This window comes from Dasypus novemcinctus, chromosome 7, assembly GCF_030445035.2.
Source record: "Dasypus novemcinctus isolate mDasNov1 chromosome 7, mDasNov1.1.hap2, whole genome shotgun sequence".
Taxonomy (NCBI): Eukaryota; Metazoa; Chordata; class Mammalia; order Cingulata; family Dasypodidae; genus Dasypus; species Dasypus novemcinctus.
Window position 1 is genome coordinate 13,389,768 of NC_080679.1, and position 15,568 is coordinate 13,405,335.

General features: G+C 44.0%; 1 long non-coding RNA gene across 4 annotated transcripts in view; it reads right to left on the reverse strand.

The window, feature by feature from the left end:
- The window catches only part of LOC101415950 (uncharacterized), a 63,999-nt gene that overhangs the window by 13,754 nt on the left and 34,677 nt on the right, over positions 1 to 15,568 (reverse strand). The window lies entirely within an intron of this gene.

A 15,568-nucleotide genomic window follows, 5' to 3' on the forward strand; every position in this document is an offset into this window, starting at 1 on the left:
CAATTTTAAAAAAGAGAGAGAGAGAAAGTTAGGTGCTTGGAGAACTTTCTGAGCTGCTAAATTACACTAATGTCAAAACTCGTCTTACTCCTCAAGTTTCTAGTTCTATAAAGCAATACATTTGCTGGCAGGAGCCAGTTTAAATTGTCTTCTATTACTTGTAATAAAAGACTTCCAAATGTTTCCAAAATGATATGTGTATTTTTATAAAACACATCCATCTTGTACATATTGTTTAAATATGTACTTCCTATTAAAAATACACTATGATAAACATCCTTCTTTTTCAATACTAATACAATTTTACAAAATTATTAATGGATACAAAGTATCCATTGAATGGGCAGATTGTAAGTTACTTGTCCAGTCTCCTATTGATAGACATTTACATTGTTTCCTGTTTTCTTCTACTTATATAAACAATTTTGTGTCGAGTCTCCTAAATATTAAGGATACTTTTCTTGTTTCCTGATGGCACCTTTCTAATTAGAGTTTTGATTCAAATTGCCAAATGGCCCTCCAGAAAGGTTGTTTCAATTGTACTTCAGCAGGGGAAGCAGATGTGGCTCAACCGATAGAGCGTCTGTCTGCCTACCATGTAGGAGGTCCAGGGTTTGAACCCAGGGCCTACTGGCTCATGCAGTGAGCTAGCCCACACACAGTGCTACCATGCGTAAGGAGTGTCAGGCCATGCAGGGGTGTCCCCTGTGTAGAGGTACCCCATGGGTAAAGACTGTGCCCCGCAAGGAGAGCTGCCCCATGCGAAAACCACAGCCCACCCAGGAGTGGCACTGCACACACAGAGAACTGATGCAAGATGACACAACAAAAAGAGACACAGATTCCCAGAGCTGCTGAGAATGTAAGCGGACACAGAAGAACACACAGCAAATGGACACAAGAGAGCAGGCAATGGGGGGGGGGGGGGGGGGAGGGGAAGAAGAGAAATAAATAAATCTCTTTTTTTTTTCTTGTATTTCAGCAATAGAGCATAAGAATGCCCCCCAAAACTCCCTTCCTCCTCCCTGCACAGAAATTTCCACCACATGATGCTGCGAAGTATAACGTCTTGACATATGTGATATCTCTGGTTTCTAACTGCTGTTCAATTTGAATTTTTAAAAACTGTAGAGTTTTTGTGTGCATTTATTTGCTTATTGCAGCAATCCCTTTCTGAATTGCCAGGCATCCTTTGCTTATTTTTAATCAAAAAATTTGTTTCTTTAAGATTTGTAAGAGCTCTTAATATATTAAGATCGGTATGCATTTGCCTATTATCCTCATCGCAAATGGTTTTCACAGTATGCCATGTAAATATCTTATCACTTGCATACGGTGCTTTAGGCTGCTTGGAAATTTTAAATTCTACCTAAATCCATGGCTCCTTCCTTTGATTGTTCCTGCCGTTCTGCATCAGTCTCTAACCAGAGCCTCCACTTGATGAGAGGATCCGTCATGACAGGAAGCGAACACTGAGGCTCAGGGTGCCCGTGAGTACCCTTGGGAGGCAGCCACAAATTGGAACCCCTGCCCCACGTGGTGGGCAATCAGTCTTCCTGGCCCACGAGGCCTGAACCCCTCCATCCTGCCCGGCTGCTGCTCGGTTTTTGTTCCAGACCTTGGCTCCTCTGCTTCGCAGCCCTCTTGGATTTGTTGGCTAGTAGCCTGACTCACAGGGGTCAGATGCCACTTGCTCCGTGAAGTCTCCCTGGATTCTTCCAGTCTGAGCCAACCCCGTCCTCTTTTGAAGGCCAAGAGCATTTTTTCAACCTCTCTCTTGGAACTTGCCATATTTTTCTTTGTATTCTAAGGAATTAGGGAACCCCTGGTGTATGCCCTCCACATCTGGAAAAGTGAGCAGGACAGGGCATTACCACGGAGAAAGTTATAAAATGGTAAAGAACCCGTTGACACGCTTCAGTCCATACAGAGTCCATGACACGTCAGCGCGCTGGGTCCCCTCTGTCCTGGTCCTCTGTTCTCTCCCCAGCGCCACACCCACAGGGTCTTACTAGCCCTCCTCCCCCGCCGCAGGGACTTAGCATATGATAAAGGCGGCTGTGCAACCCAGAGGAAAAAGGATTGTTGCACATAGCAAACGGCCCTGGGGTATTGGGCCGGCCTTCTAAAACTCTATTTCGCAGAAACAAACACAAATTCCAGGGGGATTAAATAAAGGTGAAAAATAGGCAAATGTTTTAGAAGAAAATTTAAAGCCATTTGCATAAATTGAGGTGGGAAAGGCATTCTTAGGTCATTTAGGAACCCCAAAAGACATAAAGGAAAAGATAGAAAACCATTCCTTGGGAAACGGACTTGGCCCAGCGGTTAGGGCGTCCGTCTACCACATGGGAGGTCCACGGCTCAAACCCCGGGCCTCCTTGACCCATGCGGAGCTGGCCCATGCGCAGTGCTGATGCGCACAAGGAGTGCCGTGCCACGCAGGGGAGCCCCACGTGCAAGGAGTGCACCCCGTAAGGAGAACTGCCCAGCGTGGAAAGAAAGTGCAGCCTGCTCAGGAATGGTGCCGCACACACAGAGAGCTGATGCAGCAAGATGATGCAACAAAAAGAAACACAGATTCCCATGGCGCTGACAACAACAGAAGTGGACAAAGAAAAGACGCAGCAAATAGACACAGAGAACAGACAACCAGGGTGGGGGGGGGAGGGGAGAGAAATGAATAAATAAATAAATCTTAAAAAAAAAAAAGAAAATCATTCCTATGAAGTTTTAAAATGTTTATTTGGCAAAAGAGAGCATGAATGAAATCAGAGACAATCAAAAGCTGGAGAACATATATTTGTAATACATACGGCAGGTAAAGGGTTAATGTACCTACCAGTCAAAAATCTTCTACAATTTGATAAGGAAAAGTAAACAAACCAAAGAAAATGGGCAAAGACTATGTAAGAGCAATTCACAGAGCTCTTGGAATGACTGGCAGACGTAGAAAAAAAAAATTCTCATCCTTCCTGGTAATAAGAGGAATGGAAATTAAAACAATGATAAGATGCCATCTTCAAACATCAGATGGAGGGGGGTGGGTGGTGTGGCACAGGTTGAGGAACAGCATCTTGTACTGATCAGTGGAAATATGCATCTGATATTTTGCCAGCAGCAGTGTGATAGCTGTACCGTTTTGGGCACATAATCTGGCAAAATCCATTAAAACGTCATATGCCCATATGCTTTGTCCCAGCAACTCCACTATGGAGTAATCTATTCTACAGAGGTAAAAAAACAAAAACAAAAACAAAAACAAAACAGTATATAAGGGCACACTCGCAAGGAAAGTTATTGTAGCTTTGTTTGAAATGGAGACAAAATTGAAAAGCACCTGATTGTCTGTTAGTAAGGGAGTAGCTGAATAAATTATGAAGTATACATATTATGGAATATAATCACTAGAAAGAATTAATTGGGTCTATATGGATTGGCCTGGGGAAAAATCCATGATAGGTTGTCAGTTAAAAGCAAGTTCCCATGGATTAGGAAGACAAACAGTGGTCCCAGGAGTGAGCCGAATGGTGGTCCCCAAAGGACATGCCTGTGTCTTAACCCCTGAAACCAATGAATAGAACCTTATTTGGGAAAAAGGGTCTTTTAGATGGAATTAAGTTAAGGGTCTTGAGATGGGATCATCCTGGATTACCTGCGTGGGTCCTAAGTCCGATGAAAACTGTCATTACAAGAGACAGAAGAGGAGAGCACGGAGAGAAGAGGAGAAGGCCACGTGAAGGCGGAGGCAGACGGAGCGAGCGGTGGCATGGCCACGAGCCCCGGCAGCCAGGGAAAGTCAACGGCCACCAGGAGGAGAAGACACGAGGGCTCTCCTCCTGCGCCCCGCAGCAAGCAGGCCCCGCCACATTCTGGGCTTGTGGTCTCTGGAACCGAGAGGGAACACATTTCTGCTATTTCGGGCCAGCCATATTTGTGGTCAGTTGTGACAACAGCCTCAGGAAATTAGTACAGTCCCTGTTTTAGTTTGTGAAGGGCTGCCAAGGCAATGTGCTAGAAACGGGAAAAAAAAGTTCAATACCAAAGCCCAGTTGTCTTTCTAATCTACTCTTTTGATGTGCTATACTGGTTCATTCATTACTCTATCTCTAGTACATTCCTTCTAACCAGGCAGAAAGAAAATAATTCATTATTGTTATTCTCAGATATAAGGTTAGATTTTGACATGCTCCATCTGCCTGTGTAAAAGATGGGCATCTCTTTTGGTCTGTATATCACTGTTTGAATGATTGAAGACTATATTCATTGACTTTAAAGTTAACAAAAATGGTAAATGAAGGGTAAGTTTTTTTTTTTTTTTTAAAGATTTATTTATTTATTTAATTCCCCCCCCCTCCCCTGGTTGTCTGTTCTTGGTGTCTATTTGCTGCGTCTTGTTTCTTTGTCCGCTTCTGTTGTCGTCAGCGGCACGGGAAGTGTGGGCGACGCCATTCCTGGGCAGGCTGCTCTTTCTTTTCACGCTGGGCAGCTCTCCTCACAGGCGCACTCCTTGCGCGTGGGGCTCCCCTATGCAGGGACACCCCTGCGTGGCACGGCACTCCTTGCGCGCATCAGCACTGCGCATGGCCAGCTCCACACGGGTCAAGGAGGTCCGGGGTTTGAACCGCGGACCTCCCATATGGTAGACGGACGCCCTAACCACTGGGCCTAAGTCCGTTTCCCAATGAAGGGTAAGTTTTGAGCTTCAAAGTAAATCATTCAACTGCCTTGAGTAATTTAAGATGTCAGAAGCCAAGTTCAGAGAAACGGATGTGGCTCAAGCAGTTGGGCTCCTGTCTATCTTATAGAAGGTCCAGGGTTTGATGCCCAGGGCCTCCTGGTGAAGGCAAGCTGGCCTGCGCAGCGAGCTGGCCCATGCAGAGTGCCGACCCACGTGGGAATGCTGCCCCACACAGAAGTGCTAGCCAACACAGAGAGCTGGCGCCGCAAGATGATGCAACAAGAGACACAGAGGAGAGACAATAAGAGACGTAGCAGAACAGGGGGCTGAGGTGGCGCAAGAGAATGATCACCTCTCTCCCACTCGGGAAGGTCCCAGGATCATTTCCTGGAGCTGCCCAAGGAGAATACAAACAGACAAGAAGAACACACAGCAAATGGACACAGAGAGCAGACAATGGTGGGGTGGGGGATTAGGGAATAAACAAATACATATTAAAAAAAAAAAACAAAAACAGGTTGGCTTTTACAGCAGTGATTTATTAACTCACAAGCTTGCGGTTCTGGCGCCATGAAAGCGTCCCAGTCGAGGCATCACCGGGCGACGCTGTTCTCCCCGAAACCCGGCTGACAGCAGTCATGGACCCCGTGACATGGCAGCACGCGGCGGCGGCGCCTGCTGGGCTCTCCCTTCTCCCCCGGGTCTCGTTTGCTTTCAGCTTCTGGCCTCCTCCAGCTTTCTCTCTGTTCCTGGGGCTTTTTCTCTCCCAGGTTCTGCTGATTTCAGCTCTGGCTTCTGGGACTTCTCTCTGAGGTTCTGGGAGATGTTCTCGGAGCTCCTGTGTCCTTTTTCTCTCCATATTCAGCCCGTTTATAAAGGACTCCAGAAAGAGGGTCATACCCGACTCGGGTAATCAAGCCAAAAGGTCCTGCCTACACTGGGTCCACCCACAGGAATGGATTCACTCTAAGGATGCGATCTTTTTCTGGGGTTCACAAAAGCCTCAAACTACGAGCACCCAAGTGTGTTTCCCCTTTTTCTATCATAACAGAGCGTCTGGTTTTTATGTAGACACTCGGACACCCAGAATAAAGGTTGCATTCCCGGCTCCGTGGCAGGACAGGATGAGAGTGGACAGGCTGCCTGCACTTCCTCGTTCGGCTCTTGTTCTTTTTCGGGCTCCTCCCTTGGGCTGGAGTGAAAACACGTGGTGAATCGCGTGGGGGAGCACAGCAGGGGGGTCCCAGCCGCAGCTCCCAGGCCCCTGCGCCCGGACCCTGCAGGACAGCCACATCCCCTGACCGCTCCACCCAGACTGTGTGTGAAAGAGAAAGAAAAAGCTAGCTCATGTACCCACTGTTATTTTGATCTCTATTACAGAGTCAAACCTGTATCCTAACTTAAACAGCATTTTATGGCCCCATTTTACATACACATACACACACACATATACTAGCATAAGAAAAGATGAAGACAATGACATACCAAACTGTTAACATTAATTACTTTGGGGAAAGGGATTGTAGGACTGTAGAAGTTTGGAGGAAGATTACACGTTTTGCTTATAACGTTGATTTGTTTAAAATTTCTTAAAAGGGTTTTAAAAAAATTTGAGTAATATAGTTTCTCACATTGCCCCAAATGGTTAAACACTGTCTTTATCTTTTTTATTTTTATTTGTTTTTATTTTTTTATTTTTTAAGATTTCTTTCTTTAAATTTATTTCTCTCCCCTTCTCCCCTTCCCCCTCTTCCCCCAACCCCAGTTGTCTGCTCTTTGTGTCTATTTGCTGTGTGTTCCTCCATGTCTGCTTCCATTGTTGTATTGTTGTCAGTGGCACCAGGCACCTATGTCTATTCTTTTTTTTTTTTAAACATGTTTCTTTTTTTTATTTTTTAGATTTATTTATTTATATATTTCTCTCCCCTTCCCCTCCCCCCCGGTTGTCTGTTCTCTGTGTCTATTTGCTGCATCTTCTTCTTTGTCCGCTTCTGTTGTTGTCAGCGGCACGGGAATCTGTGTTTCTTTTTGTTGCATCATCTTGTGTGTCAGCCCTCCGTGTGTGTGGCGCTACTCCTGAGCAGGCTGCACTTTCTTTCGTGCTGGGCGGCTCTCCTCACGGGGCGCACTCCTTGCACGTGGGGATCCCCTACGTGGGGGACACCCCTGCGTGGCACAGCACTCCTTGCACTCATCAGCACTGTGCATGGGCCAGCTCCACACGGGTCAAGGAGGCCCGGAGTTTGAACCATGGACCTCCCATGTGGTAGATGGACACCCTAACCACTGGGCCAAGTCCACTTCCCATCTGTGTCTATTTTTGTTGCATTATCTTGCTGTGTCAGCTCTCTGTGTGTGTGGCCAGCACCCCTGGGCAGGCTGCACTTGCTTTCACTCTGGGTGACTCTCCTTACAGGGCACACTCCTTGAGCGTGGGGATCTCCTACACGGGGGACACCCCTGTGTGGCATGGCACTCTTGCGCACATCAGCATTGCTCATGGGCCAGCTCCACACGGGTCAAGGAGGACTGGGGTTTGAACCGCAGACCTCCCATGTGGTAGGCAGATGCCCTATCCATTGGGCCAAGTCTGCTTCCCTGTCTTTATCTTTTAAGAGACCCTTTCACCAAAACCATAGCCTTCATCTCTATGGGTGGTAGAAAGGCATAGCTCAGGAAAGGATGTAAAAATTACAACAGATGGTGTCTCCAACTCTAACAGAACAGGCTGAGACTGGAACTATATCAATTAATGGTAAATGTGGGGAAGCAGATGTCACTCAAGTGATTGGGCTCCCACCTACCACATGGAAGGTCTGTGATTTGGTCCCCGGTGCCTCCTAAGGAAGACAGTGAGCTGGCATGACAGACAGGTGCAGCAAACTGACACAACAAGATGATGCAACAAGAGACACAAGAAGAAAAAACATAATGAGAGACACAAAAAAGCAGGAAGCAGAGGTTCCCAGTGCCTCCTACAGAGAATGAGCAGGATGGTGAGCTGGAGGGAGGGGCAGGTGCGGTGAGCTGACATGACAAAATGACACAATAAGAGATGCAAGAGGAAAAATATAATGAGAGATACAACAAAGCAAAGAGCAGAGGTGGATTAAGAGATTAGATGCCTCCTTCCCACACTGGAGGTCCCAGGTTCGGATCCCAGTGCCTCCTAAAGAAACTAAAGAAGACAAACAGACACAGCAAGTGCAAACAATGAGGGGGTGGGAAGAGAGAAATAAATAAATCTTTTATAAAAATAGTAAATGTGTATTTTATAACTACTATGGACCAGTATTCAATAACAGCAATATACTTCATTTTAGTTTTGCATTTTTATCTTTTTAAAAAGATATTATAAAATTACTGCAGATTTATCTACTGAATTCTGAGGCATACCATATCTTATGTATCTCAATATAATATTTCCCCTTAAAAGGAAAATCTTTAAAATATTTTCAATACACGTATGAAAAAAAATTCTTATATTCAGAAAGTCCTTGTAAACTTTAAATATACATTTACCTGTGCCTATAAACATGTAAATAAGTTATGTTTTAAATATATATGTATGTATGTCTCTTTCATGCATAGAAAAAGATCCCACAAGATTATTGGGTCAGCTTGTAGGGATCTGAAGGACATTTTTGAGTTTTTATATTATTCAAGTTTATTTAGTTTGTATTTTTATAATGACACTGAATTCATATTGTTTTATAAATCTGAAGAACAACATAAAGATTGTAATAAAGAGTGGGGAAAATAAGCTAAACATCCTTAAATTAAAAATCTATAGCCTGTCAAAGTTGTGGGGTACAAGATCAATATACAATAATCAGTTGTGTTTCTATGCATCAGCAATGAACAATCCAAAAAGGAAATCAAGGAAAAATTCCACTTACAATAGCATCTAAAAGAATAAAATATCTTGGGATGAATTTAGCCGAGGTTGTAAAAGACTTGTGCACTGGAAGCTACAAAACATTGCTGAAATAAATTTAAGAAGAAATAAATAAATAGAAAGAATCCCATGTTCATGGGTTGGCATCCTTAATATCATTAAGATGTCAGTACTACCTGAAACAATTTAAAGATCCAACACAACCCTGATCAAAATTCTAGCAGCCCTTTTTGCACAAACAGAAAAGCCAGTCATCAAATTTATATGGAATTACAAGGGACCCAAATAGCCAAGACCACCACGAAAAAGAACAAAGTTGGAAGATTCATACTTCATGACTTCAAAACTTATTTCAAAGCTACAGAAATCAAAATAGCATGATACTGACACAAGGACAGACATATAGACCAATAGAATGCAATTGAGAGTTCAGAAGTAAACCCACACATCTATGGCCAAATGATCTTCAACAAAGGTGACAAGTCCACTCAATGGGGAAAGAATAGTCTGTTCAACAAATGGTACTGGGAAAACTGGATATCCACATGCAAAAGAATGAAATTTTGATCCCTACATCACACTGTATATAAAAAAGAACTCAAAATGGAGCAATAACCTAAATATAAGAGTTAAAATCATAAAGCTAAACATAGGAGAAAATCTTCAGAACCTTGAGTTTGGCAATGGATTCTTAGATATGAAACCAAAAGCATGAGCAACAAAAGAAAAAATAGATAAATTTGACTTGATCAAAATTAAACATTTTTGGGCATCCTAGGATATTATCAAGAAAATGAAAAGTCCACCAAAGAATGGGAGGAACTACTTGGAAGTCATATATTTGACAAAGGTTTAATAAACAGAATACATAAAAAGCTCCTACAACTTAGCAAAAAAAGACAACCCAATTTAAGAAGGGGCAAAGGATCTGAATAGACATTTCTCCAAAGATGGTATACAAATGGCCAATAAGTTCACGAGTGATGCTTAACGTCATTAGCAATTAGGGAACTGCAAATCAAATCCAAATAAGATACCACTTCATATCCACTAGTATGGTTATAATAAAAAAAATAGGCAATAAATAGTATTAGAGAGGATGTGGAGAAATTGGAACCTTCATACACTGCTGGTGGGAAGGTAAATTGGTTCGGCCATTTTGGGAAAAAATTAAACATAGAGTTACCATATAAGCCAGAAATTTCACTCCAAGATAAATACCCAAGTAAAGTGAAAACATAAATACATACACAAACTTGTACATGAATACTCATTGCTGCATAATTCATGACAGCAAAAATGGAATGTCATCTTATGAATGGATAAACAAAATGTGGCATAACCATACATTAGAATATTATTCAGTAATAAAAAGGAATGAAGTACTGATACATGCAACGACATGGATAAACCTTGAAAACATTATGCTAAGTGAAAGAAGCTAGAAACAAATGATTCCATATTGTATGACTCCATTTACATGAAATGTCCAGAATAGTGAAGTCTACAGAGACAGAAAGTAGATTAGGGATTGCAAGGGGCTGGAGAAAGGGTAGAATGGGAAGTGACTGCTAAGGCACATGACTTTTTTTTTTTTGGCATGCTGAAAATATTTTGAAATTAGTAGCAATGGTTGCACAATCTTGTGAACATACTAAAATTTACTGAATTGTACACTTTTAAACATTGAATTTTAAGGTACTAAATTATATCTCCATTGTTTTAAAAAGCAGCAGATTAAAAAAAAAAACTCCTGTTCTTTGAAAGACATTGTTAAGAAAATGAAAAGACAAAGCAGAGATTGGGAGAAAATATTTGAAAAGCATAGATCTGATGAAAGGAAAGTTAGCTAGAATATATGAAGAACTCTCAAAACTCAATAATAAAAAACAATCCATTTTAAAAATCAGTAAATATTTAAACAAAAGTTTTAAGAACAACAAATAAGAACATGAAAAGATGCTTATCATCATTAGTCATTAGGAAAACATAAATTACACCACAATGAGAGGGAAGCAGATGTGGCTCAAGTAATTGAGCTCCTGCCTACCACATGGGAGAGCCCAGGTTCTGTTCCCAGTGTCTCCTAGAGAGGACCAGCAAGGCAGTGAGCTGACACGATGGGCAGGCACAGTGGGCTGACACACAAGATGACACAACAAGGAGACACAAAGAGGAAATACAATGAGAGATACAACAAAGCAGGGAGGTGAGGTGGCTCAAGCAATTGAGCGCCTCTCTCCCACATGGGAGGTCCCAGGGTTCAGTTCCCAGTGCCTCCTAGAGAGAAGATAAGCAGACACAGAGAGCACACAGCAAATGGACACAGAGAGCAGACAATGACTGCAAACAACGGGGAAAGGGGGGATAAATAAATCTTTAAAAAATAAACCACAATGAGAGACCACTACATACCTATTAAAATGTCTAAAATTGGGGCAACTCACAGCACCAAAGATATGAGTCAACTGGGATCTCTCATACACTACTGGTGGGAATATAAAATGGTATAATCAGTTTGGAAAAAAGTTTGGCCATTTATTTAAAAGTTAAGCTTCATTTACTACATGACACAGGTATCCCACTCTTAGTTATTTACCTAAAAGAAATGAAAACATATGTCCACATAAAATCTTCTAAATGGATGTTCATAGCAGCATTATGCACACAGTCAAAAAGGTGGAAACAACCCCAAATGTCATCAATGGGTGAATGGATAAACAAATTTTGGTATAGTCATACAGTGGAATACTACTCGGTCATGAAAAGGAGCAGTTAAGTTATAGTAAGACACAGAACACAGTTATATTTCAAAAACATTTTATTAAGTGAAAGGAGCCAACTATATATATCAAGTATATTTATATGACTCCACTTATACTCTGGAAAAGGCAAAACTATAGACCCTGTAATCAGACCAAGGCTTGCCAGGAGTTAGGAGTAGAGGTACGGATGACAACAAAGGGCGCGAGGGGACCTTTCTGGCTTGACGGAATTCCTCCATGCCTTCCTTGTGGTGGTGGTTATACAACTGTAAACATTTGTCAAAGCTCAGAGTACTGGGAGCTTCAAAGGGTGATTTATCTTGTGTGTAAATTCTTCCTCAATAAATCCGATTTAAAAAATGAAAAAGATTTGAACACACACCCTCTCCCTCAAACACGCACACACACACACACCAAACCTATACTGTAACTTATTTTTAAACTTTCTGGAAGATTTCCACAAAGAGAAAGAAAAGCCAGACCTGTTTCCTCCTTCAGAAAACGTACATTCTCTAGGTCCCGAAACATGGTTCAGCCCTGCAAACCCTCCCACTCCAACGGCTTGGTAAGATGTTTAACAACGAACTCTGCTGTTTGAAAAGGGACTTGGCTTTGCTAAGATGGTCTCTCCCTGTCCTTCCAACTGCCTCGCCCTTGTCTTTGGGGCCAGCAGCCTGGCTGCTGATTGGAAGGCTGTGTTGTTTCAAGTGGTTTCACTTCTCGCAGGGGAAGTGCTGTGGGCAATCCTACCCAATCAGGAGAGAGAAAAACCGGCTCCAGTCTGCTCCCTTGGCAGGGGTGGCACTGAGGGTGCCCTGCGCGCAGTCCTCCAAGCCCTCCTCCACTTCCCCGGGCTCTGCGCTTTCCCTCCAGCCAGAACCTGCCCCTCCGTCGGAGCACTGGCCTCACGTTGCCAGAATCCACCTGCCTGCTGCACCCAGCTGCTAGACGTTCCTGGGAAGAGTCCCCTCCCCTGGGGGCAGCCCTGGTGCCTGGGGTCTAGTGCCTGGCAGACACGCAAGTAAAACTCGCTCAGCCCTCTTGCCCCTGATGAAGACAGCTGCAAGGTGGATTTCACAGGAGAGCTTCTCACACTTCAGGGCTCACACAAAATTGGCTGGGGATCGAGTTCAAGCACAGATTCTGATGCAGGAGGTCTGAGAGTCTACATGTCTAGCAAAGCTGCTCGCCCATAGACTCCACTTTAAGCAGCAAGGGTCTCTCTTCGAACCTGTAGGGAACCAAAGACAGCAGGCATCTATACCTGCTGGTCTACGAGAGCCAGAGGAAACAGCCCAGGGACCCCTGGACAAGATGTGGTTCCACAGGAAGGGCACAGAAGACCTGTAATCTCTAGAAGTTTCAGGAATGCCCTAGGATTTAGGAAGTCAGCTGGTATTCCTGTGATGGTGGTGTTTCTGTGGGCTGAAAGGCTTAAGAATTTCCAGATCTGCCCGCCTCGCCACTGAAAGGCAACGATCAGCAACCTCAGAATGTGGCTGAAGGGAGGGGGCAGTGGGTGAGAGGGGCTGGGGGCCAGGAACGTACAGCGAGGTGGGTGGTGCTGCTGTGCCTTGCTGCTGGAGAGCCAGCAAGCTAAAAAAGGAATCCTGGGTAAGCAGATGTGGCTCAAGCCCTTGGGCAGCAGCCTACCATGTGGGAGGTACCAGGTTTGGTCCCTGGCGCCTCCTAAAGATGAGCAAAACAGTGAGTTGACACAAGGGGCTGGTGCAAGGAGATGACAACACAAGAAGATGATGACACACAAGATGATGACACCACAAGGTAACACAATGGGAGACACAACAAGCAGGGAGCGGAGGTGGCTTAAGTGATTGGTGCCTCTTTCCCACATGGGAGGTCTCAGGTTTGGTTCCTCATACCTCCTGAAAAAAAGAAGATGAGTGGACAGTGAGTGCAAAACAACGAGGGCAAGGGAGGGGGGAGAAATAAATAAATAAATAAATAAATAAATAAAAGGAATTCTGATGGCAACTAGCAATGGATGATTGCTGGCAGGAGGATGACATCACTGAGCAAATAGGGCAGTCCATCAATCTAGTTCAAGTGCCAGCTGCAGGAAGCAATTACCCGACAGAGAATTGCTTTATGAAGCTGGAAAATGTCCTCTCTTGTGTGTTCCTACAGCATTCTTTAAAACTACTGTTACGACACTTATTCCTCCCTTCATCCTCATTCATCAAATATGCATTGAGTGCCAATATGTGCCCTGGGCACTGGGGATCCAAAGATGATCAACACAGAAGAGTTTCCAGTTTTCACAGAATTTATCTTCTAAGTGGGAAAGATAAACAATGAACAAACCAATGAATATATAAGAAATGTATCAAATATAAAATGTGGGGAAACGGACTTTGGCCCAGTGGTTAGGGCATCCATCTACCATATGGGAGGTCCGCGGTTCAAACCCCGGGCCTCCTTGACCCATGTGGAGCTGGCCATGCGCAGTGCTGATGCGCGCAAGGAGTGCCCTGCCACGCAAGGGTGTCCCCCGCGTGGGGGAGCCCCACGCGCAAGGAGTGCGCCCGTGAGGAGAGCCGCCCAGCGTGAAAAGAAAGAGCAGCCTGCCCAGGAATGGCGCCGCACACACTTCCCATGCCACTGACGACAATGGAAGCGGACAAAGAAACAAGACGCAGCAAATAGATACTGAGAATAGACAACCAGGGGAGGGGGGGAAATTAAATAAATAAAATAAATCTTAAAAAAATATATATATATAAAATGTGCTCTAGAGAGATTAAAATGGGGGTAGAATTATAGTGAAGGATTGGGTAGCTAGTTTAGATTGAATGAAGAGAGAGGGCATCTCCTAGGAGGTGACATTTAAGCTAAGATTGGACTGGCCTCAGCCAGGTAATAAGCAGGAGGAGGAACACAGAAGATGAAGGAAAAAGGTTGTGCAAAGGCCCTGAGGCATGAATGCACTTGGCAATTTCAAGGAACTCTGAGGTTGCTGTGGCTAGAGCAGAGTAGACAAGGAGAATTATTTGACAAGGTGGGAGAGAAGCCAGACTGTGTAGGATATTGTAGCTAAAGTAAGGAGTTTGGTTATGATTTTTTTGGGTTTGATTCCCCACACACACACAATACGGTGGCCAGCCTCCAACATGGCTCCCAATGATCCTTACCATCTGACGTTCACAATCATGTTTTGCCTCCTCCCACATTGAAATGGGACTGGCATGTGTGAAAAAAATAAAGCAGAAGGAATGGTGCATGACTTCGAAAGCTTGGTCCTCAAGGCACTGCAGCTTTGTCTTTCCTTGAGGTAAGCCAGCGGCCATATTGTAAGGACACTCAAGCAGCCTAATGGAGGGGCCCACAGAGACACAGAGAGGGGACAAACTTTCCAGCAGTGACTTGCCAATCATGTGAGTGAGCCACCATAGAAATGGGTCTTCCAGCCCTAAAAAAAACCCTGCAGATGGCTGCAGCCCCAGCTTCCATCTGGCAGTGACTTCATGACAGACTCTCAGCCAGAACCACCAAACCAAGCTACTCAAAAAAACGTGGACTTTTTTCCTAGACCACTTGACAGTAAGTTACAGGCATTAGTACACTTCATCCTAAATGCTTCAGCATGCATCTCCTGGGAATAGGGACCTTCTCCTACACAGCCACAATATCATTACCACATTTGAGAATAGTAACAATAATTTCACCATATCACTGATTATCCAATCCATATTCAAATTTCTCAATTGTCCCAAAAAATATTTCCCAGAGACTTCAGATTCTATCTTCACTGTAATGGTAATTCATGAACAGGTTTTAAGCGAGCACCTGGCCTGGTCTGATTTTCACCTTTAAAAGCTCACTCTGGCTTCTATGTGGAGAATGAATTAAGGGACTGTATTAGTTTCTTATTGGCTGCTATAACAAACTGCCACAAACTTGGCAGCTGAAAACAACAAAAATCTATTCTCTCCCTGTTCTGGAGGCCAGAAGTCCAAAATCCGTACCACTGGGCCAAAATCAAGATGTCAGTAGGGCCACACTCCCTCAGGAGGCTGGAGGCCCAGGGGAGATTCTAGGGGAGAATCCTTTGCCTGCAGAGGCTGCTGGCTTCCTGTGGCTTGTGGCTGCATCATCTGGTCTCTGCCTCTAAAGCCCTATTGTCTTCTCCTCTTGTCTATGTGTCAAATCTCCCTCTGCTTCTCTCTTACAAGGACACTTGTGAATGCATTCAGGGTCCACCCT